The sequence below is a fragment of the Ammospiza nelsoni genome, chromosome 12 (genome assembly GCF_027579445.1).
Source record: "Ammospiza nelsoni isolate bAmmNel1 chromosome 12, bAmmNel1.pri, whole genome shotgun sequence".
In the NCBI taxonomy this organism is placed as follows: domain Eukaryota; kingdom Metazoa; phylum Chordata; class Aves; order Passeriformes; family Passerellidae; genus Ammospiza; species Ammospiza nelsoni.
In genome coordinates this window covers 18,904,820-18,930,398 of record NC_080644.1, presented here as the reverse complement: position 1 = coordinate 18,930,398, position 25,579 = coordinate 18,904,820, and positions in this window count along the sequence as shown.

Sequence of the window (25,579 nt, the reverse complement as noted above, 5' to 3'; positions counted from 1 at the left end):
GAAAGCTTTTCCACTCTGTCTGGCAAGGAAAACCTGCGCCAGCACAGAAAACATCTCCCATCGTGTTCTGGACGTTGCACGGAGGTCTGCCAAGTGTTTGAAAGAAACAATAAAAAAGTTGTCCAAAATAACTTCCTATCGAATGTTCATGTGATTGGAAAAGTCAGGAAAGTGGTAAGGTACTGTTTTCTATCAGTTGGCAAGCTGCGCACACAATCCCAGTGTTGTACAGCTTCCTTCTTCACCTTTCCGATGCTGCCGCTCTCTCCGGCTCCCGGAGCCGAAGAAGCGGCTTCTTCGCGCAAAGACGATTGTACCGCTCACAGTGCTCTCTTAGCGCGGCTTCTGCCGAAAGAAGCCCGGGAGCGGTGCTTAGCTCCGGAGAGCATCGTACCTTCGTCTTTAGCGTCTTTTGTGGTCTACATCCTAGCAGAAAGCTTTTCCACTCTGTCTGGCAAGGAAAACATGCGCCAGCACAGAAAACATCTCCCATCGTGTTCTGGACGTTGCACGGAGGTCTGCCAAGTGTTTGAAAGAAACAAAGAAAAGTTGTCCAAAACAGCTTCCAATCGAATATTCATGTGATTGGAAAAGTCAGGAAAGTGGTAAGGTACTGTTTTCTATCAGTTGGCAAGCTGCGCACACAATCCCAGTGTTGTACAGCTTCCTTCTTCACCTTTCCGATGCTGCCGCTCTCTCCGGCTCCCGGAGCCGAAGAAGCGGCTTCAACGCGCAAAGACGATTGTACCGCTCACAGTGCTCTCTTAGCGCCGCTTCTGCCGAAAGAAGCCCGGGAGCGGCGCTTAGCTCCGGAGAGCCTCGTACCTTCGTCTTTAGCGTCTCTTGTGGTCTACATCCTAGCAGAAAGCTTTTCCACTCAGTCTGGCAAGGAAAACCTGCGCCAGCGCAGAAAACATCTCCCATCGTGTTCTGGACGTTGCACGGAGGTCTGCCAAGTGTTTGCATAAAGAAATGAAAAGTTGTCCAAAATAACTTCCTATCGAATGTTCATGTGATTGGAAAAGTCAGGAAAGTGGTAAGGTACTGTTTTCTATCAGTTGGCAAGCTGCGCACACAATCCCAGTGTTGTACAGCTTCCTTCTTCACCTTTCCGATGCTGCCGCTCTCTCCGGCTCCCGGAGCCGAAGAAGCGGCTTCTTCGCGCAAAGGCGATTGTACCGCTCACAGTGCTCTCTTAGCGCCGCTTCTGCCGAAAGAAGCCCTGGAGCGGTGCTTAGCTCCGGAGAGCATCGTACCTTCGTCTTTAGCGTCTTTTGTGGTCTACATCCTAGCAGAAAGCTTTTCCACTCTGTCTGGCAAGGAAAACATGCGCCAGCACAGAAAACATCTCCCATCGTGTTCTGGACGTTGCACGGAGGTCTGCCAAGTGTTTGCATAAAGAAATGAAAAGTTGTCCAAAATAACTTCCTATCGAATGTTCATGTGATTGGAAAAGTCAGGAAAGTGGTAAGGTACTGTTTTCTATCAGTTGGCAAGCTGCGCACACAATCCCAGTGTTGTACAGCTTCCTTCTTCACCTTTCCGATGCTGCCGCTCTCTCCGGCTCCCGGAGCCGAAGAAGCGGCTTCTTCGCGCAAAGACGATTGTACCGCTCACAGTGCTCTCTTAGCGCGTCTTCTGCCGAAAGAAGCCCGGGAGCGGCGCTTAACTCCGGAGAGCATCGTCCCTTCGTCTTTAGCGTCTTTTGTGGTCTACATCCTAGCAGAAAGCTTTTCCACTCTGTCTGGCAAGGAAAACATGCGCCAGCACAGAAAACATCTCCCATCGTGTTCTGGACGTTGCACGGAGGTCTGCCAAGTGTTTGCATAAAGAAATGAAAAGTTGTCCAAAATAACTTCCTATCGAATGTTCATGTGATTGGAAAAGTCAGGAAAGTGGTAAGGTACTGTTTTCTATCAGTTGGCAAGCTGCGCACACAATCCCAGTGTTGTACAGCTTCCTTCTTCACCTTTCCGATGCTGCCGCTCTCTCCGGCTCCCGGAGCCGAAGAAGCGGCTTCTTCGCGCAAAGACGATTGTACCGCTCACAGTGCTCTCTTAGCGCCGCTTCTGCCGAAAGAAGCCCGGGAGCGGCGCTTAACTCCGGAGAGCATCGTCCCTTCGTCTTTAGCGTCTTTTGTGGTCTACATCCTAGCAGAAAGCTTTTCCACTCTGTCAGGCAAGGAAAACATGCGCCAGCACAGAAAACATCTCCCATCGTGTTCTGGACGTTGTACGGAGGTCTGCCAAGTGTTTGCATAAAGAAATGAAAAGTTGTCCAAAATAACTTCCTATCGAATGTTCATGTGATTGGAAAAGTCAGGAAAGTGGTAAGGTACTGTTTTCTATCAGTTGGCAAGCTGCGCACACAATCCCAGTGTTGTACAGCTTCCTTCTTCACCTTTCCGATGCTGCCGCTCTCTCCGGCTCCCGGAGCCGAAGAAGCGGCTTCTTCGCGCAAAGGCGATTGTACCGCTCACAGTGCTCTCTTAGCGCCGCTTCTGCCGAAAGAAGCCCGGGAGCGGTGCTTAGCTCCGGAGAGCATCGTACCTTCGTCTTTAGCGTCTTTTGTGGTCTACATCCTAGCAGAAAGCTTTTCCACTCTGTCTGGCAAGGAAAACCTGCGCCAGCACAGAAAACATCTCCCATCGTGTTCTGGACGTTGTACGGAGGTCTGCCAAGTGTTTGACAAGAAGAGAAGAAATGTTGTCCAAAACAGCTTCCAATCGAATATTCATGTGATTGGAAAAGTCAGGAAAGTTGTAAGGTACTGTTTTCTATCAGTTGGCAAGCTGCGCACACAATCCCAGTGTTGTACAGCTTCCTTCTTCACCTTTGCGATGCTGCCGCTCTCTCCGGCTCCCGGAGCCGAAGAAGCGGCTTCTTCGCGCAAAGACGCTTGTACCGCTCACAGTGCTCTCTTAGCGCGGCTTCTGCCGAAAGAAGCCCGGGAGCGGCGCTTAACTCCGGAGAGCATCGTCCCTTCGTCTTTAGCGTCTTTTGTGGTCTACATCCTAGCAGAAAGCTTTTCCACTCTGTCTGGCAAGGAAAACCTGCGCCAGCACAGAAAACATCTCCCATCGTGTTCTGGACGTTGTACGGATGTCTGCCAAGTGTTTGAAAGAAACAAAGAAAAGTTGTCCAAAACAGCTTCCAATCGAATATTCATGTGATTGGAAACGTCAGGAAAGTGGTTAGGTACTGTTTTCTATCAGTTGGCAAGCTGCGCACACAATCCCAGTGTTGTACAGCTTCCTTCTTCACCTTTCCGATGCTGCCGCTCTCTCCGGCTCCCGGAGCCGAAGAAGCGGCTTCTTCGCGCAAAGACGATTGTACCGCTCACAGTGCTCTCTTAGCGCCGCTTCTGCCGAAAGAAGCCCGGGAGCGGCGCTTAACTCCGGAGAGCATCGTCCCTTCGTCTTTAGCGTCTTTTGTGGTCTACATCCTAGCAGAAAGCTTTTCCACTCTGTCTGGCAAGGAAAACATGCGCCAGCACAGAAAACATCTCCCATCGTGTTCTGGACGTTGTACGGAGGTCTGCCAAGTGTTTGCATAAAGAAATGAAAAGTTGTCCAAAATAACTTCCTATCGAATGTTCATGTGATTGGAAAAGTCAGGAAAGTGGTAAGGTACTGTTTTCTATCAGTTGGCAAGCTGCGCACACAATCCCAGTGTTGTACAGCTTCCTTCTTCACCTTTGCGATGCTGCCGCTCTCTCCAGCTCCCGGAGCCGAAGAAGCGGCTTCTTCGCGCAAAGACGATTGTACCGCTCACAGTGCTCTCTTAGCGCGGCTTCTGCCGAAAGAAGCCCGGGAGCGGCGCTTAACTCCGGAGAGCATCGTCCCTTCGTCTTTAGCGTCTTTTGTGGTCTACATCCTAGCAGAAAGCTTTTCCACTCTGTCTGGCAAGGAAAACCTGCGCCAGCACAGAAAACATCTCCCATCGTGTTCTGGACGTTGTACGGAGGTCTGCCAAGTGTTTGACAAGAAGAGAAGAAATGTTGTCAAAAACAGCTTACAATCGAATATTCATGTGATTGGAAAAGTCAGGAAAGTTGTAAGGTACTGTTTTCTATCAGTTGGCAAGCTGCGCACACAATCCCAGTGTTGTACAGCTTCCTTCTTCACCTTTCCGATGCTGCCGCTCTCTCCGGCTCCCGGAGCCGAAGAAGCGGCTTCTTCGCGCAAAGACGCTTGTACCGCTCACAGTGCTCTCTTAGCGCGGCTTCTGCCGAAAGAAGCCCGGGAGCGGCGCTTAACTCCGGAGAGCATCGTCCCTTCGTCTTTAGCGTCTTTTGTGGTCTACATCCTAGCAGAAAGCTTTTCCACTCTGTCTGGCAAGGAAAACCTGCGCCAGCACAGAAAACATCTCCCATCGTGTTCTGGACGTTGTACGGATGTCTGCCAAGTGTTTGAAAGAAACAAAGAAAAGTTGTCCAAAACAGCTTCCAATCGAATATTCATGTGATTGGAAACGTCAGGAAAGTGGTTAGGTACTGTTTTCTATCAGTTGGCAAGCTGCGCACACAATCCCAGTGTTGTACAGCTTCCTTCTTCACCTTTCCGATGCTGCCGCTCTCTCCGGCTCCCGGAGCCGAAGAAGCGGCTTCTTCGCGCAAAGACGATTGTACCGCTCACAGTGCTCTCTTAGCGCCGCTTCTGCCGAAAGAAGCCCGGGAGCGGCGCTTAGCTCCGGAGAGCCTCGTACCTTCGTCTTTAGCGTCTTTTGTGGTCTACATCCTAGCAGAAAGCTTTTCCACTCTGTCTGGCAAGGAAAACATGCGCCAGCGCAGAAAACATCTCCCATCGTGTTCTGGACGTTGCACGGAGGTCTGCCAAGTGTTTGCATAAAGAAATGAAAAGTTGTCCAAAATAACTTCCTATCGAATGTTCATGTGATTGGAAAAGTCAGGAAAGTGGTAAGGTACTGTTTTCTATCAGTTGGCAAGCTGCGCACACAATCCCAGTGTTGTACAGCTTCCTTCTTCACCTTTCCGATGCTGCCGCTCTCTCCGGCTCCCGGAGCCGAAGAAGCGGCTTCTTCGCGCAAAGGCGATTGTACCGCTCACAGTGCTCTCTTAGCGCCGCTTCTGCCGAAAGAAGCCCTGGAGCGGTGCTTAGCTCCGGAGAGCATCGTACCTTCGTCTTTAGCGTCTTTTGTGGTCTACATCCTAGCAGAAAGCTTTTCCACTCTGTCTGGCAAGGAAAACCTGCGCCAGCACAGAAAACATCTCCCATCGTGTTCTGGACGTTGTACGGAGGTCTGCCAAGTGTTTGACAAGAAGAGAAGAAATGTTGTCCAAAACAGCTTCCAATCGAATATTCATGTGATTGGAAAAGTCAGGAAAGTTGTAAGGTACTGTTTTCTATCAGTTGGCAAGCTGCGCACACAATCCCAGTGTTGTACAGCTTCCTTCTTCACCTTTGCGATGCTGCCGCTCTCTCCGGCTCCCGGAGCCGAAGAAGCGGCTTCTTCGCGCAAAGACGCTTGTACCGCTCACAGTGCTCTCTTAGCGCGGCTTCTGCCGAAAGAAGCCCGGGAGCGGCGCTTAACTCCGGAGAGCATCGTCCCTTCGTCTTTAGCGTCTTTTGTGGTCTACATCCTAGCAGAAAGCTTTTCCACTCTGTCTGGCAAGGAAAACCTGCGCCAGCACAGAAAACATCTCCCATCGTGTTCTGGACGTTGTACGGATGTCTGCCAAGTGTTTGAAAGAAACAAAGAAAAGTTGTCCAAAACAGCTTCCAATCGAATATTCATGTGATTGGAAACGTCAGGAAAGTGGTTAGGTACTGTTTTCTATCAGTTGGCAAGCTGCGCACACAATCCCAGTGTTGTACAGCTTCCTTCTTCACCTTTCCGATGCTGCCGCTCTCTCCGGCTCCCGGAGCCGAAGAAGCGGCTTCTTCGCGCAAAGACGATTGTACCGCTCACAGTGCTCTCTTAGCGCCGCTTCTGCCGAAAGAAGCCCGGGAGCGGCGCTTAACTCCGGAGAGCATCGTCCCTTCGTCTTTAGCGTCTTTTGTGGTCTACATCCTAGCAGAAAGCTTTTCCACTCTGTCTGGCAAGGAAAACATGCGCCAGCACAGAAAACATCTCCCATCGTGTTCTGGACGTTGTACGGAGGTCTGCCAAGTGTTTGCATAAAGAAATGAAAAGTTGTCCAAAATAACTTCCTATCGAATGTTCATGTGATTGGAAAAGTCAGGAAAGTGGTAAGGTACTGTTTTCTATCAGTTGGCAAGCTGCGCACACAATCCCAGTGTTGTACAGCTTCCTTCTTCACCTTTGCGATGCTGCCGCTCTCTCCAGCTCCCGGAGCCGAAGAAGCGGCTTCTTCGCGCAAAGACGATTGTACCGCTCACAGTGCTCTCTTAGCGCGGCTTCTGCCGAAAGAAGCCCGGGAGCGGCGCTTAACTCCGGAGAGCATCGTCCCTTCGTCTTTAGCGTCTTTTGTGGTCTACATCCTAGCAGAAAGCTTTTCCACTCTGTCTGGCAAGGAAAACCTGCGCCAGCACAGAAAACATCTCCCATCGTGTTCTGGACGTTGTACGGAGGTCTGCCAAGTGTTTGACAAGAAGAGAAGAAATGTTGTCAAAAACAGCTTCCAATCGAATATTCATGTGATTGGAAAAGTCAGGAAAGTTGTAAGGTACTGTTTTCTATCAGTTGGCAAGCTGCGCACACAATCCCAGTGTTGTACAGCTTCCTTCTTCACCTTTCCGATGCTGCCGCTCTCTCCGGCTCCCGGAGCCGAAGAAGCGGCTTCTTCGCGCAAAGACGCTTGTACCGCTCACAGTGCTCTCTTAGCGCCGCTTCTGCCGAAAGAAGCCCGGGAGCGGCGCTTAACTCCGGAGAGCATCGTCCCTTCGTCTTTAGCGTCTTTTGTGGTCTACATCCTAGCAGAAAGCTTTTCCACTCTGTCTGGCAAGGAAAACCTGCGCCAGCACAGAAAACATCTCCCATCGTGTTCTGGACGTTGTACGGATGTCTGCCAAGTGTTTGAAAGAAACAAAGAAAAGTTGTCCAAAACAGCTTCCAATCGAATATTCATGTGATTGGAAACGTCAGGAAAGTGGTTAGGTACTGTTTTCTATCAGTTGGCAAGCTGCGCACACAATCCCAGTGTTGTACAGCTTCCTTCTTCACCTTTCCGATGCTGCCGCTCTCTCCGGCTCCCGGAGCCGAAGAAGCGGCTTCTTCGCGCAAAGACGATTGTACCGCTCACAGTGCTCTCTTAGCGCCGCTTCTGCCGAAAGAAGCCCGGGAGCGGCGCTTAGCTCCGGAGAGCCTCGTACCTTCGTCTTTAGCGTCTTTTGTGGTCTACATCCTAGCAGAAAGCTTTTCCACTCTGTCTGGCAAGGAAAACATGCGCCAGCGCAGAAAACATCTCCCATCGTGTTCTGGACGTTGCACGGAGGTCTGCCAAGTGTTTGCATAAAGAAATGAAAAGTTGTCCAAAATAACTTCCTATCGAATGTTCATGTGATTGGAAAAGTCAGGAAAGTGGTAAGGTACTGTTTTCTATCAGTTGGCAAGCTGCGCACACAATCCCAGTGTTGTACAGCTTCCTTCTTCACCTTTCCGATGCTGCCGCTCTCTCCGGCTCCCGGAGCCGAAGAAGCGGCTTCTTCGCGCAAAGGCGATTGTACCGCTCACAGTGCTCTCTTAGCGCCGCTTCTGCCGAAAGAAGCCCTGGAGCGGTGCTTAGCTCCGGAGAGCATCGTACCTTCGTCTTTAGCGTCTTTTGTGGTCTACATCCTAGCAGAAAGCTTTTCCACTCTGTCTGGCAAGGAAAACATGCGCCAGCACAGAAAACATCTCCCATCGTGTTCTGGACGTTGCACGGAGGTCTGCCAAGTGTTTGCATAAAGAAATGAAAAGTTGTCCAAAATAACTTCCTATCGAATGTTCATGTGATTGGAAAAGTCAGGAAAGTGGTAAGGTACTGTTTTCTATCAGTTGGCAAGCTGCGCACACAATCCCAGTGTTGTACAGCTTCCTTCTTCACCTTTCCGATGCTGCCGCTCTCTCCGGCTCCCGGAGCCGAAGAAGCGGCTTCTTCGCGCAAAGACGATTGTACCGCTCACAGTGCTCTCTTAGCGCGGCTTCTGCCGAAAGAAGCCCGGGAGCGGCGCTTAACTCCGGAGAGCATCGTCCCTTCGTCTTTAGCGTCTTTTGTGGTCTATATCCTAGCAGAAAGCTTTTCCACTCTGTCTGGCAAGGAAAACATGCGCCAGCACAGAAAACATCTCCCATCGTGTTCTGGACGTTGCACGGAGGTCTGCCAAGTGTTTGCATAAAGAAATGAAAAGTTGTCCAAAATAACTTCCTATCGAATGTTCATGTGATTGGAAAAGTCAGGAAAGTGGTAAGGTACTGTTTTCTATCAGTTGGCAAGCTGCGCACACAATCCCAGTGTTGTACAGCTTCCTTCTTCACCTTTCCGATGCTGCCGCTCTCTCCGGCTCCCGGAGCCGAAGAAGCGGCTTCTTCGCGCAAAGACGATTGTACCGCTCACAGTGCTCTCTTAGCGCCGCTTCTGCCGAAAGAAGCCCGGGAGCGGCGCTTAACTCCGGAGAGCATCGTCCCTTCGTCTTTAGCGTCTTTTGTGGTCTACATCCTAGCAGAAAGCTTTTCCACTCTGTCTGGCAAGGAAAACATGCGCCAGCACAGAAAACATCTCCCATCGTGTTCTGGACGTTGTACGGAGGTCTGCCAAGTGTTTGCATAAAGAAATGAAAAGTTGTCCAAAATAACTTCCTATCGAATGTTCATGTGATTGGAAAAGTCAGGAAAGTGGTAAGGTACTGTTTTCTATCAGTTGGCAAGCTGCGCACACAATCCCAGTGTTGTACAGCTTCCTTCTTCACCTTTCCGATGCTGCCGCTCTCTCCGGCTCCCGGAGCCGAAGAAGCGGCTTCTTCGCGCAAAGGCGATTGTACCGCTCACAGTGCTCTCTTAGCGCCGCTTCTGCTGAAAGAAGCCCGGGAGCGGCGCTTAGCTCCGGAGAGCATCGTCCCTTCGTCTTTAGCGTCTTTTGTGGTCTACATCCTAGCAGAAAGCTTTTCCACTCTGTCTGGCAAGGAAAACCTGCGCCAGCACAGAAAACATCTCCCATCGTGTTCTGGACGTTGTACGGAGGTCTGCCAAGTGTTTGACAAGAAGAGAAGAAATGTTGTCCAAAACAGCTTCCAATCGAATATTCATGTGATTGGAAAAGTCAGGAAAGTTGTAAGGTACTGTTTTCTATCAGTTGGCAAGCTGCGCACACAATCCCAGTGTTGTACAGCTTCCTTCTTCACCTTTGCGATGCTGCCGCTCTCTCCGGCTCCCGGAGCCGAAGAAGCGGCTTCTTCGCGCAAAGACGCTTGTACCGCTCACAGTGCTCTCTTAGCGCGGCTTCTGCCGAAAGAAGCCCGGGAGCGGCGCTTAACTCCGGAGAGCATCGTCCCTTCGTCTTTAGCGTCTTTTGTGGTCTACATCCTAGCAGAAAGCTTTTCCACTCTGTCTGGCAAGGAAAACCTGCGCCAGCACAGAAAACATCTCCCATCGTGTTCTGGACGTTGTACGGATGTCTGCCAAGTGTTTGAAAGAAACAAAGAAAAGTTGTCCAAAACAGCTTCCAATCGAATATTCATGTGATTGGAAACGTCAGGAAAGTGGTTAGGTACTGTTTTCTATCAGTTGGCAAGCTGCGCACACAATCCCAGTGTTGTACAGCTTCCTTCTTCACCTTTCCGATGCTGCCGCTCTCTCCGGCTCCCGGAGCCGAAGAAGCGGCTTCTTCGCGCAAAGACGATTGTACCGCTCACAGTGCTCTCTTAGCGCGGCTTCTGCCGAAAGAAGCCCGGGAGCGGCGCTTAACTCCGGAGAGCATCGTCCCTTCGTCTTTAGCGTCTTTTGTGGTCTACATCCTAGCAGAAAGCTTTTCCACTCTGTCTGGCAAGGAAAACCTGCGCCAGCACAGAAAACATCTCCCATCGTGTTCTGGACGTTGTACGGATGTCTGCCAAGTGTTTGAAAGAAACAAAGAAAAGTTGTCCAAAACAGCTTCCAATCGAATATTCATGTGATTGGAAACGTCAGGAAAGTGGTTAGGTACTGTTTTCTATCAGTTGGCAAGCTGCGCACACAATCCCAGTGTTGTACAGCTTCCTTCTTCACCTTTCCGATGCTGCTGCTCTCTCTGGCTCACGGAGCCGAAGAAGCGGCTTCTTCGCGCAAAGACGATTGTACCGCTCACAGTGCTCTCTTAGCGCCGCTTCTGCCGAAAGAAGCCCGGGAGCGGCGCTTAGCTCCGGAGAGCCTCGTACCTTCGTCTTTAGCGTCTTTTGTGGTCTACATCCTAGCAGAAAGCTTTTCCACTCTGTCTGGCAAGGAAAACATGCGCCAGCGCAGAAAACATCTCCCATCGTGTTCTGGACGTTGCACGGAGGTCTGCCAAGTGTTTGCATAAAGAAATGAAAAGTTGTCCAAAATAACTTCCTATCGAATGTTCATGTGATTGGAAAAGTCAGGAAAGTGGTAAGGTACTGTTTTCTATCAGTTGGCAAGCTGCGCACACAATCCCAGTGTTGTACAGCTTCCTTCTTCACCTTTCCGATGCTGCCGCTCTCTCCGGCTCCCGGAGCCGAAGAAGCGGCTTCTTCGCGCAAAGACGATTGTACCGCTCACAGTGCTCTCTTAGCGCCGCTTCTGCCGAAAGAAGCCCGGGAGCGGCGCTTAACTCCGGAGAGCATCGTCCCTTCGTCTTTAGCGTCTTTTGTGGTCTACATCCTAGCAGAAAGCTTTTCCACTCTGTCTGGCAAGGAAAACCTGCGCCAGCACAGAAAACATCTCCCATCGTGTTCTGGACGTTGTACGGAGGTCTGCCAAGTGTTTGACAAGAAGAGAAGAAATGTTGTCAAAAACAGCTTCCAATCGAATATTCATGTGATTGGAAAAGTCAGGAAAGTTGTAAGGTACTGTTTTCTATCAGTTGGCAAGCTGCGCACACAATCCCAGTGTTGTACAGCTTCCTTCTTCACCTTTGCGATGCTGCCGCTTTCTCCGGCTCCCGGAGCCGAAGAAGCGGCTTCTTCGCGCAAAGACGCTTGTACCGCTCACAGTGATCTCTTAGCGCGGCTTCTGCCGAAAGAAGCCCGGGAGCGGCGCTTAACTCCGGAGAGCATCGTCCCTTCGTCTTTAGCGTCTTTTGTGGTCTACATCCTAGCAGAAAGCTTTTCCACTCTGTCTGGCAAGGAAAACCTGCGCCAGCACAGAAAACATCTCCCATCGTGTTCTGGACGTTGTACGGATGTCTGCCAAGTGTTTGAAAGAAACAAAGAAAAGTTGTCCAAAACAGCTTCCAATCGAATATTCATGTGATTGGAAACGTCAGGAAAGTGGTTAGGTACTGTTTTCTATCAGTTGGCAAGCTGCGCACACAATCCCAGTGTTGTACAGCTTCCTTCTTCACCTTTCCGATGCTGCCGCTCTCTCCGGCTCCCGGAGCCGAAGAAGCGGCTTCTTCGCGCAAAGACGATTGTACCGCTCACAGTGCTCTCTTAGCGCCGCTTCTGCCGAAAGAAGCCCGGGAGCGGCGCTTAGCTCCGGAGAGCCTCGTACCTTCGTCTTTAGCGTCTTTTGTGGTCTACATCCTAGCAGAAAGCTTTTCCACTCTGTCTGGCAAGGAAAACATGCGCCAGCGCAGAAAACATCTCCCATCGTGTTCAGGACGTTGCACGGAGGTCTGCCAAGTGTTTGCATAAAGAAATGAAAAGTTGTCCAAAATAACTTCCTATCGAATGCTCATGTGATTGGAAAAGTCAGGAAAGTGGTAAGGTACTGTTTTCTATCAGTTGGCAAGCTGCGCACACAATCCCAGTGTTGTACAGCTTCCTTCTTCACCTTTCCGATGCTGCCGCTCTCTCCGGCTCCCGGAGCCGAAGAAGCGGCTTCTTCGCGCAAAGACGGTTGTACCGCTCACAGTGCTCTCTTAGCGCCGCTTCTGCCGAAAGAAGCCCGGCAGCGGCGCTTAGCTCCGGAGAGCATCGTCCCTTCGTCTTTAGCGTCTTTTGTGGTCTACATCCTAGCAGAAAGCTTTTCCACTCTGTCTGGCAAGGAAAACATGCGCCAGCACAGAAAACATCTCCCATCGTGTTCTGGACGTTGCACGGAGGTCTGCCAAGTGTTTGCATAAAGAAATGAAAAGTTGTCCAAAATAACTTCCTATCGAATGTTCATGTGATTGGAAACGTCAGGAAAGTGTAAGGTACTGTTTTCTATCAGTTGGCAAGCTGCGCACACAATCCCAGTGTTGTACAGCTTCCTTCTTCACCTTTGCGATGCTGCCGCTCTCTCCGGCTCCCGGAGCCGAAGAAGCGGCTTCTTCGCGCAAAGACGATTGTACCGCTCACAGTGCTCTCTTAGCGCCGCTTCTGCCGAAAGAAGCCCGGGAGCGGTGCTTAGCTCCGGAGAGCCTCGTACCTTCGTCTTTAGCGTCTTTTGTGGTCTACATCCTTGCAGAAAGTTTTCCACTCTGTCTGGCAAGGAAAACCTGCGCCAGCACAGAAAACATCTCCCATCGTCTTCTGGACGTTGTACGGAGGTCTGCCAAGTGTTTGCATAAAGAAATGAAAAGTTGTCCAAAATAACATCCTATCGAATGTTCATGTGATTGGAAAAGTCAGGAAAGTGGTAAGGTACTGTTTTCTATCAGTTGGCAAGCTGCGCACACAATCCCAGTGTTGTACAGCTTCCTTCTTCACCTTTCCGATGCTGCCGCTCTCTCCGGCTCCCGGAGCCGAAGAAGCGGCTTCTTCGCGCAAAGACCATTGTACCGCTCACAGTGCTCTCTTAGCGCCGCTTCTGCCGAAAGAAGCCCGGCAGCGGCGCTTAGCTCCGGAGAGCATCGTACCTTCGTCTTTAGCGTCTTTTGTGGTCTACATCCTAGCAGAAAGCTTTTCCACTCTGTCTGGCAAGGAAAACATGCGCCAGCACAGAAAACATCTCCCATCGTGTTCTGGACGTTGCACGGAGGTCTGCCAAGTGTTTGAAAGAAACAAAGAAAAGTTGTCCAAAACAGCTTCCAATCGAATATTCATGTGATTGGAAACGTCAGGAAAGTGGTTAGGTACTGTTTTCTATCAGTTGGCAAGCTGCGCACACAATCCCAGTGTTGTACAGCTTCCTTCTTCACCTTTCCGATGCTGCCGCTCTCTCCGGCTCCCGGAGCCGAAGAAGCGGCTTCTTCGCGCAAAGACGATTGTACCGCTCACAGTGCTCTCTTAGCGCGGCTTCTGCCGAAAGAAGCCCGGGAGCGGCGCTTAACTCCGGAGAGCATCGTCCCTTCGTCTTTAGCGTCTTTTGTGGTCTACATCCTAGCAGAAAGCTTTTCCACTCTGTCTGGCAAGGAAAACCTGCGCCAGCACAGAAAACATCTCCCATCGTGTTCTGGACGTTGTACGGATGTCTGCCAAGTGTTTGAAAGAAACAAAGAAAAGTTGTCCAAAACAGCTTCCAATCGAATATTCATGTGATTGGAAACGTCAGGAAAGTGGTTAGGTACTGTTTTCTATCAGTTGGCAAGCTGCGCACACAATCCCAGTGTTGTACAGCTTCCTTCTTCACCTTTCCGATGCTGCTGCTCTCTCCGGCTCACGGAGCCGAAGAAGCGGCTTCTTCGCGCAAAGACGATTGTACCGCTCACAGTGCTCTCTTAGCGCCGCTTCTGCCGAAAGAAGCCCGGGAGCGGCGCTTAGCTCCGGAGAGCCTCGTACCTTCGTCTTTAGCGTCTTTTGTGGTCTACATCCTAGCAGAAAGCTTTTCCACTCTGTCTGGCAAGGAAAACATGCGCCAGCGCAGAAAACATCTCCCATCGTGTTCTGGACGTTGCACGGAGGTCTGCCAAGTGTTTGCATAAAGAAATGAAAAGTTGTCCAAAATAACTTCCTATCGAATGTTCATGTGATTGGAAAAGTCAGGAAAGTGGTAAGGTACTGTTTTCTATCAGTTGGCAAGCTGCGCACACAATCCCAGTGTTGTACAGCTTCCTTCTTCACCTTTCCGATGCTGCCGCTCTCTCCGGCTCCCGGAGCCGAAGAAGCGGCTTCTTCGCGCAAAGACGATTGTACCGCTCACAGTGATCTCTTAGCGCCGCTTCTGCCGAAAGAAGCCCGGGAGCGGCGCTTAACTCCGGAGAGCATCGTCCCTTCGTCTTTAGCGTCTTTTGTGGTCTACATCCTAGCAGAAAGCTTTTCCACTCTGTCTGGCAAGGAAAACCTGCGCCAGCACAGAAAACATCTCCCATCGTGTTCTGGACGTTGTACGGATGTCTGCCAAGTGTTTGAAAGAAACAAAGAAAAGTTGTCCAAAACAGCTTCCAATCGAATATTCATGTGATTGGAAACGTCAGGAAAGTGGTTAGGTACTGTTTTCTATCAGTTGGCAAGCTGCGCACACAATCCCAGTGTTGTACAGCTTCCTTCTTCACCTTTCCGATGCTGCCGCTCTCTCCGGCTCCCGGAGCCGAAGAAGCGGCTTCTTCGCGCAAAGACGATTGTACCGCTCACAGTGCTCTCTTAGCGCCGCTTCTGCCGAAAGAAGCCCGGGAGCGGCGCTTAGCTCCGGAGAGCCTCGTACCTTCGTCTTTAGCGTCTTTTGTGGTCTACATCCTAGCAGAAAGCTTTTCCACTCTGTCTGGCAAGGAAAACATGCGCCAGCGCAGAAAACATCTCCCATCGTGTTCAGGACGTTGCACGGAGGTCTGCCAAGTGTTTGCATAAAGAAATGAAAAGTTGTCCAAAATAACTTCCTATCGAATGCTCATGTGATTGGAAAAGTCAGGAAAGTGGTAAGGTACTGTTTTCTATCAGTTGGCAAGCTGCGCACACAATCCCAGTGTTGTACAGCTTCCTTCTTCACCTTTCCGATGCTGCCGCTCTCTCCGGCTCCCGGAGCCGAAGAAGCGGCTTCTTCGCGCAAAGACGGTTGTACCGCTCACAGTGCTCTCTTAGCGCCGCTTCTGCCGAAAGAAGCCCGGCAGCGGCGCTTAGCTCCGGAGAGCATCGTCCCTTCGTCTTTAGCGTCTTTTGTGGTCTACATCCTAGCAGAAAGCTTTTCCACTCTGTCTGGCAAGGAAAACATGCGCCAGCACAGAAAACATCTCCCATCGTGTTCTGGACGTTGCACGGAGGTCTGCCAAGTGTTTGCATAAAGAAATGAAAAGTTGTCCAAAATAACTTCCTATCGAATGTTCATGTGATTGGAAAAGTCAGGAAAGTGGTAAGGTACTGTTTTCTATCAGTTGGCAAGCTGCGCACACAATCCCAGTGTTGTACAGCTTCCTTCTTCACCTTTGCGATGCTGCCGCTCTCTCCGGCTCCCGGAGCCGAAGAAGCGGCTTCTTCGCGCAAAGACGATTGTACCGCTCACAGTGCTCTCTTAGCGCCGCTTCTGCCGAAAGAAGCCCGGGAGCGGTGCTTAGCTCCGGAGAGCCTCGTACCTTCGTCTTTAGCGTCTTTTGTGGTCTACATCCTTGCAGAAAGTTTTTCCACTCTGTCTGGCAAGGAAAACCTGCGCCAGCACAGAAAACATCTCCCATCGTCTTCTGGACGTTGTACGGAGGTCTGCCAAGTGTTTGCATAAAGAAATGAAAAGTTGTCCAAAATAACATCCTATCGAATGTTCATGTGATTGGAAAAGTCAGGAAAGTGGTAAGGTACTGTTTTCTATCAGTTGGCAAGCTGCGCACACAATCCCAGTGTTGTACAGCTTCCTTCTTCACCTTTCCGATGCTGCCGCTCTCTCCGGCTCCCGGAGCCGAAGAAGCGGCTTCTTCGCGCAAAGACCATTGTACCGCTCACAGTGCTCTCTTAGCGCCGCTTCTGCCGAAAGAAGCCCGGCAGCGGCGCTTAGCTCCGGAGAGCATCGTACCTTCGTCTTTAGCGTCTTTTGTGGTCTACATCCTAGCAGAAAGCTTTTCCACTCAGTCTGGCAAGGAAAACATGCGCCAGCACAGAAAACATCTCCCATCGTGTTCTGGACGTTGCACGGAGGTCTGCCAAGTGTTTGAAAGAAACAAAGAAAAGTTGTCCAAAACAGCTTCCAATCGAATATTCATGTGATTGGAAAAGTCAGGAAAGTGGTAAGGTACTGTTTTCTATCAGTTGGCAAGCTGCGCACACAATCCCAGTGTTGTACAGCTTCCTTCTTCACCTTTCCGATGCTGCCGCTCTCTCCGGCTCCCGGAGCCGAAGAAGCGGCTTCTTCGCGCAAAGACGATTGTACCGCTCACAGTGCTCTCTTAGCGCCGCTTCTGCCGAAAGAAGCCCGGGAGCGGTGCTTAGCTCCGGAGAGCCTCGTACCTTCGTCTTTAGCGTCTTTTGTGGTCTACATCCTAGCAGAAAGCTTTTCCACTCAGTCTGGCAAGGAAAACCTGCGCCAGCACAGAAAACATCTCCCATCGTGTTCTGGACCTTGTACGGAGGTCTGCCAAGTGTTTGAAAGAAACAAAGAAAAGTTGTCCAAAAGAGCTTCCAATCGAATATTCCTGTGATTGGAAATGTCAGGAAAGTGTAAGGTACTGTTTTCTATCAGTTGGCAAGCTGCGCACACAATCCCAGTGTTGTACAGCTTCCTTCTTCACCTTTCCGATGCTGCCGCTCTCTCCGGCTCCCGGAGCCGAAGAAGCGGCTTCTTCGCGCAAAGACGATTGTACCGCTCACAGTGCTCTCTTAGCGCCGCTTCTGCCGAAAGAAGCCCGGGAGCGGCGCTTAGCTCCGGAGAGCTTCGTCCCTTCGTCTTTAGCGTCTTTTGTGGTCTACATCCTAGCAGAAAGCTTTTCCACTCTGTCTGGCAAGGAAAACATGCGCGAGCACAGAAAACATCTCCCATCGTGTTCTGGACGTTGCACGGAGGTCTGCCAAGTGTTTGAAAGAAACAATAAAAAAGTTGTCCAAAACAGCTTCCAATCGAATATTCATGTGATTGGAAAAGTCAGGAAAGTGTAAGGTACTGTTTTCTATCAGTTGGCAAGCTGCGCACACAATCCCAGTGTTGTACAGCTTCCTTCTTCACCTTTCCGATGCTGCCGCTCTCTCCGGCTCCCGGAGCCGAAGAAGCGGCTTCTTCGCGCAAAGACGATTGTACCGCTCACAGTGCTCTCTTTGCGCCGCTTCTGCCGAAAGAAGCCCGGGAGCGGCGCTTAACTCCGGAGAGCATCGTCCCTTCGTCTTTAGCGTCTTTTGTGGTCTACATCCTAGCAGAAAGCTTTTCCACTCTGTCTGGCAAGGAAAACCTGCGCCAGCACAGAAAACATCTCCCATCGTGTTCTGGACGTTGCACGGAGGTCTGCCAAGTGTTTGAAAGAAACAATAAAAAAGTTGTCCAAAATAACTTCCTATCGAATGTTCATGTGATTGGAAAAGTCAGGAAAGTGGTAAGGTACTGTTTTCTATCAGTTGGCAAGCTGCGCACACAATCCCAGTGTTGTACAGCTTCCTTCTTCACCTTTCCGATGCTGCCGCTCTCTCCGGCTCCCGGAGCCGAAGAAGCGGCTTCTTCGCGCAAAGACGATTGTACCGCTCACAGTGCTCTCTTAGCGCCGCTTCTGCCGAAAGAAGCCCGGGAGCGGTGCTTAGCTCCGGAGAGCCTCGTACCTTCGTCTTTAGCGTCTCTTGTGGTCTACATCCTAGCAGAAAGCTTTTCCACTCAGTCTGGCAAGGAAAACCTGCGCCAGCGCAGAAAACATCTCCCATCGTGTTCTGGACGTTGCACGGAGGTCTGCCAAGTGTTTGCATAAAGAAATGAAAAGTTGTCCAAAACAGCTTCCAATCGAATATTCATGTGATTGGAAAAGTCAGGAAAGTGGTAAGGTACTGTTTTCTATCAGTTGGCAAGCTGCGCACACAATCCCAGTGTTGTACAGCTTCCTTCTTCACCTTTCCGATGCTGCCGCTCTCTCCGGCTCCCGGAGCCGAAGAAGCGGCTTCTTCGCGCAAAGACGATTGTACCGCTCACAGTGCTCTCTTAGCGCCGCTTCTGCCGAAAGAAGCCCGGGAGCGGCGCTTAGCTCCGGAGAGCCTCGTACCTTCGTCTTTAGCGTCTCTTGTGGTCTACATCCTAGCAGAAAGCTTTTCCACTCAGTCTGGCAAGGAAAACCTGCGCCAGCGCAGAAAACATCTCCCATCGTGTTCTGGACGTTGCACGGAGGTCTGCCAAGTGTTTGCATAAAGAAATGAAAAGTTGTCCAAAAGAACTTCCTATCGAATGTTCATGTGATTGGAAAAGTCTGGAAAGTGGTAAGGTACTGTTTTCTATCAGTTGGCAAGCTGCGCACACAATCCCAGTGTTGTACAGCTTCCTTCTTCACCTTTCCGATGCTGCCGCTCTCTCCGGCTCCCGGAGCCGAAGAAGCGGCTTCTTCGCGCAAAGGCGATTGTACCGCTCACAGTGCTCTCTTAGCGCCGCTTCTGCCGAAAGAAGCCCTGGAGCGGTGCTTAGCTCCGGAGAGCATCGTACCTTCGTCTTTAGCGTCTTTTGTGGTCTACATCCTAGCAGAAAGCTTTTCCACTCTGTCTGGCAAGGAAAACATGCGCCAGCACAGAAAACATCTCCCATCGTGTTCTGGACGTTGCACGGAGGTCTGCCAAGTGTTTGCATAAAGAAATGAAAAGTTGTCCAAAATAACTTCCTATCGAATGTTCATGTGATTGGAAAAGTCAGGAAAGTGGTAAGGTACTGTTTTCTATCAGTTGGCAAGCTGCGCACACAATCCCAGTGTTGTACAGCTTCCTTCTTCACCTTTCCGATGCTGCCGCTCTCTCCGGCTCCCGGAGCCGAAGAAGCGGCTTCTTCGCGCAAAGACGATTGTACCGCTCACAGTGCTCTCTTAGCGCCGCTTCTGCCGAAAGAAGCCCGGGAGCGGTGCTTAGCTCCGGAGAGCCTCGTACCTTCGTCTTTAGCGTCTCTTGTGGTCTACATCCTAGCAGAAAGCTTTTCCACTCAGTCTGGCAAGGAAAACCTGCGCCAGCGCAGAAAACATCTCCCATCGTGTTCTGGACGTTGCACGGAGGTCTGCCAAGTGTTTGCATAAAGAAATGAAAAGTTGTCCAAAACAGCTTCCAATCGAATATTCATGTGATTGGAAAAGTCAGGAAAGTGGTAAGGTACTGTTTTCTATCAGTTGGCAAGCTGCGCACACAATCCCAGTGTTGTACAGCTTCCTTCTTCACCTTTCCGATGCTGCCGCTCTCTCCGGCTCCCGGAGCCGAAGAAGCGGCTTCTTCGCGCAAAGACCATTGTACCGCTCACAGTGCTCTCTTAGCGCCGCTTCTGCCGAAAGAAGCCCGGGAGCGGCGCTTAGCTCCGGAGAGCCTCGTACCTTCGTCTTTAGCGTCTCTTGTGGTCTACATCCTAGCAGAAAGCTTTTCCACTCAGTCTGGCAAGGAAAACCTGCGCCAGCGCAGAAAACATCTCCCATCGTGTTCTGGACGTTGCACGGAGGTCTGCCAAGTGTTTGCATAAAGAAATGAAAAGTTGTCCAAAATAACTTCCTATCGAATGTTCATGTGATTGGAAAAGTCTGGAAAGTGGTAAGGTACTGTTTTCTATCAGTTGGCAAGCTGCGCACACAATCCCAGTGTTGTACAGCTTCCTTCTTCACCTTTCCGATGCTGCCGCTCTCTCCGGCTCCCGGAGCCGAAGAAGCGGCTTCTTCGCGCAAAGGCGATTGTACCGCTCACAGTGCTCTCTTAGCGCCGCTTCTGCCGAAAGAAGCCCTGGAGCGGTGCTTAGCTCCGGAGAGCATCGTACCTTCGTCTTTAGCGTCTTTTGTGGTCTACATCCTAGCAGAAAGCTTTTCCACTCTGTCTGGCAAGGAAAACATGCGCCAGCACAGAAAACATCTCCCATCGTGTTCTGGACGTTGCACGGAGGTCTGCCAAGTGTTTGCATAAAGAAATGAAAAGTTGTCCAAAATAACTTCCTATCGAATGTTCATGTGATTGGAAAAGTCAGGAAAGTGGTAAGGTACTGTTTTCTATCAGTTGGCAAGCTGCGCACACAATCCCAGTGTTGTACAGCTTCCTTCTTCACCTTTCCGATGCTGCCGCTCTCTCCGGCTCCCGGAGCCGAAGAAGCGGCTTCTTCGCGCAAAGACGATTGTACCGCTCACAGTGCTCTCTTAGCGCCGCTTCTGCCGAAAGAAGCCCGGGAGCGGCGCTTAACTCCGGAGAGCATCGTCCCTTCGTCTTTAGCGTCTTTTGTGGTCTACATCCTAGCAGAAAGCTTTTCCACTCTGTCTGGCAAGGAAAACATGCGCCAGCACAGAAAACATCTCCCATCGTGTTCTGGACGTTGCACGGAGGTCTGCCAAGTGTTTGCATAAAGAAATGAAAAGTTGTCCAAAATAACTTCCTATCGAATGTTCATGTGATTGGAAAAGTCAGGAAAGTGGTAAGGTACTGTTTTCTATCAGTTGGCAAGCTGCGCACACAATCCCAGTGTTGTACAGCTTCCTTCTTCACCTTTCCGATGCTGCCGCTCTCTCCGGCTCCCGGAGCCGAAGAAGCGGCTTCTTCGCGCAAAGACGATTGTACCGCTCACAGTGCTCTCTTAGCGCCGCTTCTGCCGAAAGAAGCCCGGGAGCGGCGCTTAACTCCGGAGAGCATCGTCCCTTCGTCTTTAGCGTCTTTTGTGGTCTACATCCTAGCAGAAAGCTTTTCCACTCTGTCTGGCAAGGAAAACATGCGCCAGCACAGAAAACATCTCCCATCGTGTTCTGGACGTTGTACGGAGGTCTGCCAAGTGTTTGACAAGAAGAGAAGAAATGTTGTCCAAAACAGCTTCCAATCGAATATTCATGTGATTGGAAAAGTCAGGAAAGTTGTAAGGTACTGTTTTCTATCAGTTGGCAAGCTGCGCACACAATCCCAGTGTTGTACAGCTTCCTTCTTCACCTTTGCGATGCTGCCGCTCTCTCCGGCTCCCGGAGCCGAAGAAGCGGCTTCTTCGCGCAAAGACGCTTGTACCGCTCACAGTGATCTCTTAGCGCGGCTTCTGCCGAAAGAAGCCCGGGAGCGGCGCTTAACTCCGGAGAGCATCGTCCCTTCGTCTTTAGCGTCTTTTGTGGTCTACATCCTAGCAGAAAGCTTTTCCACTCTGTCTGGCAAGGAAAACCTGCGCCAGCACAGAAAACATCTCCCATCGTGTTCTGGACGTTGTACGGATGTCTGCCAAGTGTTTGAAAGAAACAAAGAAAAGTTGTCCAAAACAGCTTCCAATCGAATATTCATGTGATTGGAAAAGTCAGGAAAGTTGTAAGGTACTGTTTTCTATCAGTTGGCAAGCTGCGCACACAATCCCAGTGTTGTACAGCTTCCTTCTTCACCTTTCCGATGCTGCCGCTCTCTCCGGCTCCCGGAGCCGAAGAAGCGGCTTCTTCGCGCAAAGACGCTTGTACCGCTCACAGTGCTCTCTTAGCGCGGCTTCTGCCGAAAGAAGCCCGGGAGCGGCGCTTAACTCCGGAGAGCATCGTCCCTTCGTCTTTAGCGTCTTTTGTGGTCTACATCCTAGCAGAAAGCTTTTCCACTCTGTCTGGCAAGGAAAACCTGCGCCAGCACAGAAAACATCTCCCATCGTGTTCTGGACGTTGTACGGATGTCTGCCAAGTGTTTGAAAGAAACAAAGAAAAGTTGTCCAAAACAGCTTCCAATCGAATATTCATGTGATTGGAAACGTCAGGAAAGTGGTTAGGTACTGTTTTCTATCAGTTGGCAAGCTGCGCACACAATCCCAGTGTTGTACAGCTTCCTTCTTCACCTTTCCGATGCTGCCGCTCTCTCCGGCTCCCGGAGCCGAAGAAGCGGCTTCTTCGCGCAAAGACGATTGTACCGCTCACAGTGCTCTCTTAGCGCCGCTTCTGCCGAAAGAAGCCCGGGAGCGGCGCTTAGCTCCGGAGAGCCTCGTACCTTCGTCTTTAGCGTCTTTTGTGGTCTACATCCTAGCAGAAAGCTTTTCCACTCTGTCTGGCAAGGAAAACATGCGCCAGCGCAGAAAACATCTCCCATCGTGTTCTGGACGTTGCACGGAGGTCTGCCAAGTGTTTGCATAAAGAAATGAAAAGTTGTCCAAAATAACTTCCTATCGAATGTTCATGTGATTGGAAAAGTCAGGAAAGTGGTAAGGTACTGTTTTCTATCAGTTGGCAAGCTGCGCACACAATCCCAGTGTTGTACAGCTTCCTTCTTCACCTTTCCGATGCTGCCGCTCTCTCCGGCTCCCGGAGCCGAAGAAGCGGCTTCTTCGCGCAAAGACGGTTGTACCGCTCACAGTGCTCTCTTAGCGCCGCTTCTGCCGAAAGAAGCCCGGCAGCGGCGCTTAGCTCCGGAGAGCATCGTCCCTTCGTCTTTAGCGTCTTTTGTGGTCTACATCCTAGCAGAAAGCTTTTCCACTCTGTCTGGCAAGGAAAACATGCGCCAGCACAGAAAACATCTCCCATCGTGTTCTGGACGTTGCACGGAGGTCTGCCAAGTGTTTGCATAAAGAAATGAAAAGTTGTCCAAAATAACTTCCTATCGAATGTTCATGTGATTGGAAACGTCAGGAAAGTGTAAGGTACTGTTTTCTATCAGTTGGCAAGCTGCGCACACAATCCCAGTGTTGTACAGCTTCCTTCTTCACCTTTCCGATGCTGCCGCTCTCTCCGGCTCCCGGAGCCGAAGAAGCGGCTTCTTCGCGCAAAGACGATTGTACCGCTCACAGTGCTCTCTTAGCGCCGCTTCTGCCGAAAGAAGCCCGGGAGCGGTGCTTAGCTCCGGAGAGCCTCGTACCTTCGTCTTTAGCGTCTTTTGTGGTCTACATCCTTGCAGAAAGCTTTTCCACTCTGTCTGGCAAGGAAAACCTGCGCCAGCACAGAAAACATCTCCCATCGTGTTCTGGACGTTGTACGGAGGTCTGCCAAGTGTTTGCATAAAGAAATGAAAAGTTGTCCAAAATAACTTCCTATCGAATGTTCATGTGATTGGAAAAGTCAGGAAAGTGGTAAGGTACTGTTTTCTATCAGTTGGCAAGCTGCGCACACAATCCCAGTGTTGTACAGCTTCCTTCTTCACCTTTCCGATGCTGCCGCTCTCTCCGGCTCCCGGAGCCGAAGAAGCGGCTTCTTCGCGCAAAGACGATTGTACCGCTCACAGTGCTCTCTTAGCGCCGCTTCTGCCGAAAGAAGCCCGGGAGCGGCGCTTAGCTCCGGAGAGCATCGTCCCTTCGTCTTTAGCGTCTTTTGTGGTCTACATCCTAGCAGAAAGCTTTTCCACTCTGTCTGGCAAGGAAAACATGCGCCAGCACAGAAAACATCTCCCATCGTGTTCTGGACGTTGCACGGAGGTCTGCCAAGTGTTTGAAAGAAACAAAGAAAAGTTGTCCAAAACAGCTTCCAATCGAATATTCATGTGATTGGAAAAGTCAGGAAAGTGGTAAGGTACTGTTTTCTATCAGTTGGCAAGCTGCGCACACAATCCCAGTGTTGTACAGCTTCCTTCTTCACCTTTCCGATGCTGCCGCTCTCTCCGGCTCCCGGAGCCGGAGAAGCGGCTTCTTCGCGCAAAGACGATTGTACCGCTCACAGTGCTCTCTTAGCGCCGCTTCTGCCGAAAGAAGCCCGGGAGCGGTGCTTAGCTCCGGAGAGCCTCGTACCTTCGTCTTTAGCGTCTTTTGTGGTCTACATCCTAGCAGAAAGCTTTTCCACTCAGTCTGGCAAGGAAAACCTGCGCCAGCACAGAAAACATCTCCCATCGTGTTCTGGACGTTGTACGGAGGTCTGCCAAGTGTTTGAAAGAAACAAAGAAAAGTTGTCCAAAAGAGCTTCCAATCGAATATTCCTGTGATTGGAAATGTCAGGAAAGTGTAAGGTACTGTTTTCTATCAGTTGGCAAGCTGCGCACACAATCCCAGTGTTGTACAGCTTCCTTCTTCACCTTTCCGATGCTGCCGCTCTCTCCGGCTCCCGGAGCCGAAGAAGCGGCTTCTTCGCGCAAAGACGATTGTACCGCTCACAGTGCTCTCTTAGCGCCGCTTCTGCCGAAAGAAGCCCGGGAGCGGCGCTTAACTCCGGAGAGCATCGTCCCTTCGTCTTTAGCGTCTTTTGTGGTCTACATCCTAGCAGAAAGCTTTTCCACTCTGTCTGGCAAGGAAAACATGCGCCAGCGCAGAAAACATCTCCCATCGTGTTCTGGACGTTGCACGGAGGTCTGCCAAGTGTTTGCATAAAGAAATGAAAAGTTGTCCAAAATAACTTCCTATCGAATGTTCATGTGATTGGAAAAGTCAGGAAAGTGGTAAGGTACTGTTTTCTATCAGTTGGCAAGCTGCGCACACAATCCCAGTGTTGTACAGCTTCCTTCTTCACCTTTCCGATGCTGCCGCTCTCTCCGGCTCCCGGAGCCGAAGAAGCGGCTTCTTCGCGCAAAGACGGTTGTACCGCTCACAGTGCTCTCTTAGCGCCGCTTCTGCCGAAAGAAGCCCGGGAGCGGTGCTTAGCTCCGGAGAGCATCGTACCTTCGTCTTTAGCGTCTTTTGTGGTCTACATCCTAGCAGAAAGCTTTTCCACTCTGTCTGGCAAGGAAAACATGCGCCAGCACAGAAAACATCTCCCATCGTGTTCTGGACGTTGTACGGAGGTCTGCCAAGTGTTTGACAAGAAGAGAAGAAATGTTGTCCAAAACAGCTTCCAATCGAATATTCATGTGATTGGAAAAGTCAGGAAAGTGGTAAGGTACTGTTTTCTATCAGTTGGCAAGCTGCGCACACAATCCCAGTGTTGTACAGCTTCCTTCTTCACCTTTCCGATGCTGCCGCTCTCTCCGGCTCCCGGAGCCGAAGAAGCGGCTTCTTCGCCCAAAGACGCTTGTACCGCTCACAGTGCTCTCTTAGCGCGGCTTCTGCCGAAAGAAGCCCGGGAGCGGCGCTTAACTCCGGAGAGCATCGTCCCTTCGTCTTTAGCGTCTTTTGTGGTCTACATCCTAGCAGAAAGCTTTTCCACTCTGTCTGGCAAGGAAAACCTGCGCCAGCACAGAAAACATCTCCCATCGTGTTCTGGACGTTGTACGGATGTCTGCCAAGTGTTTGAAAGAAACAAAGAAAAGTTGTCCAAAACAGCTTCCAATCGAATATTCATGTGATTGGAAACGTCAGGAAAGTGGTTAGGTACTGTTTTCTATCAGTTGGCAAGCTGCGCACACAATCCCAGTGTTGTACAGCTTCCTTCTTCACCTTTCCGATGCTGCCGCTCTCTCCGGCTCCCGGAGCCGAAGAAGCGGCTTCTTCGCGCAAAGACGATTGTACCGCTCACAGTGCTCTCTTAGCGCCGCTTCTGCCGAAAGAAGCCCGGGAGCGGTGCTTAGCTCCGGAGAGCCTCGTACCTTCGTCTTTAGCGTCTCTTGTGGTCTACATCCTAGCAGAAAGCTTTTCCACTCAGTCTGGCAAGGAAAACCTGCGCCAGCGCAGAAAACATCTCCCATCGTGTTCTGGACGTTGCACGGAGGTCTGCCAAGTGTTTGCATAAAGAAATGAAAAGTTGTCCAAAATAACTTCCTATCGAATGT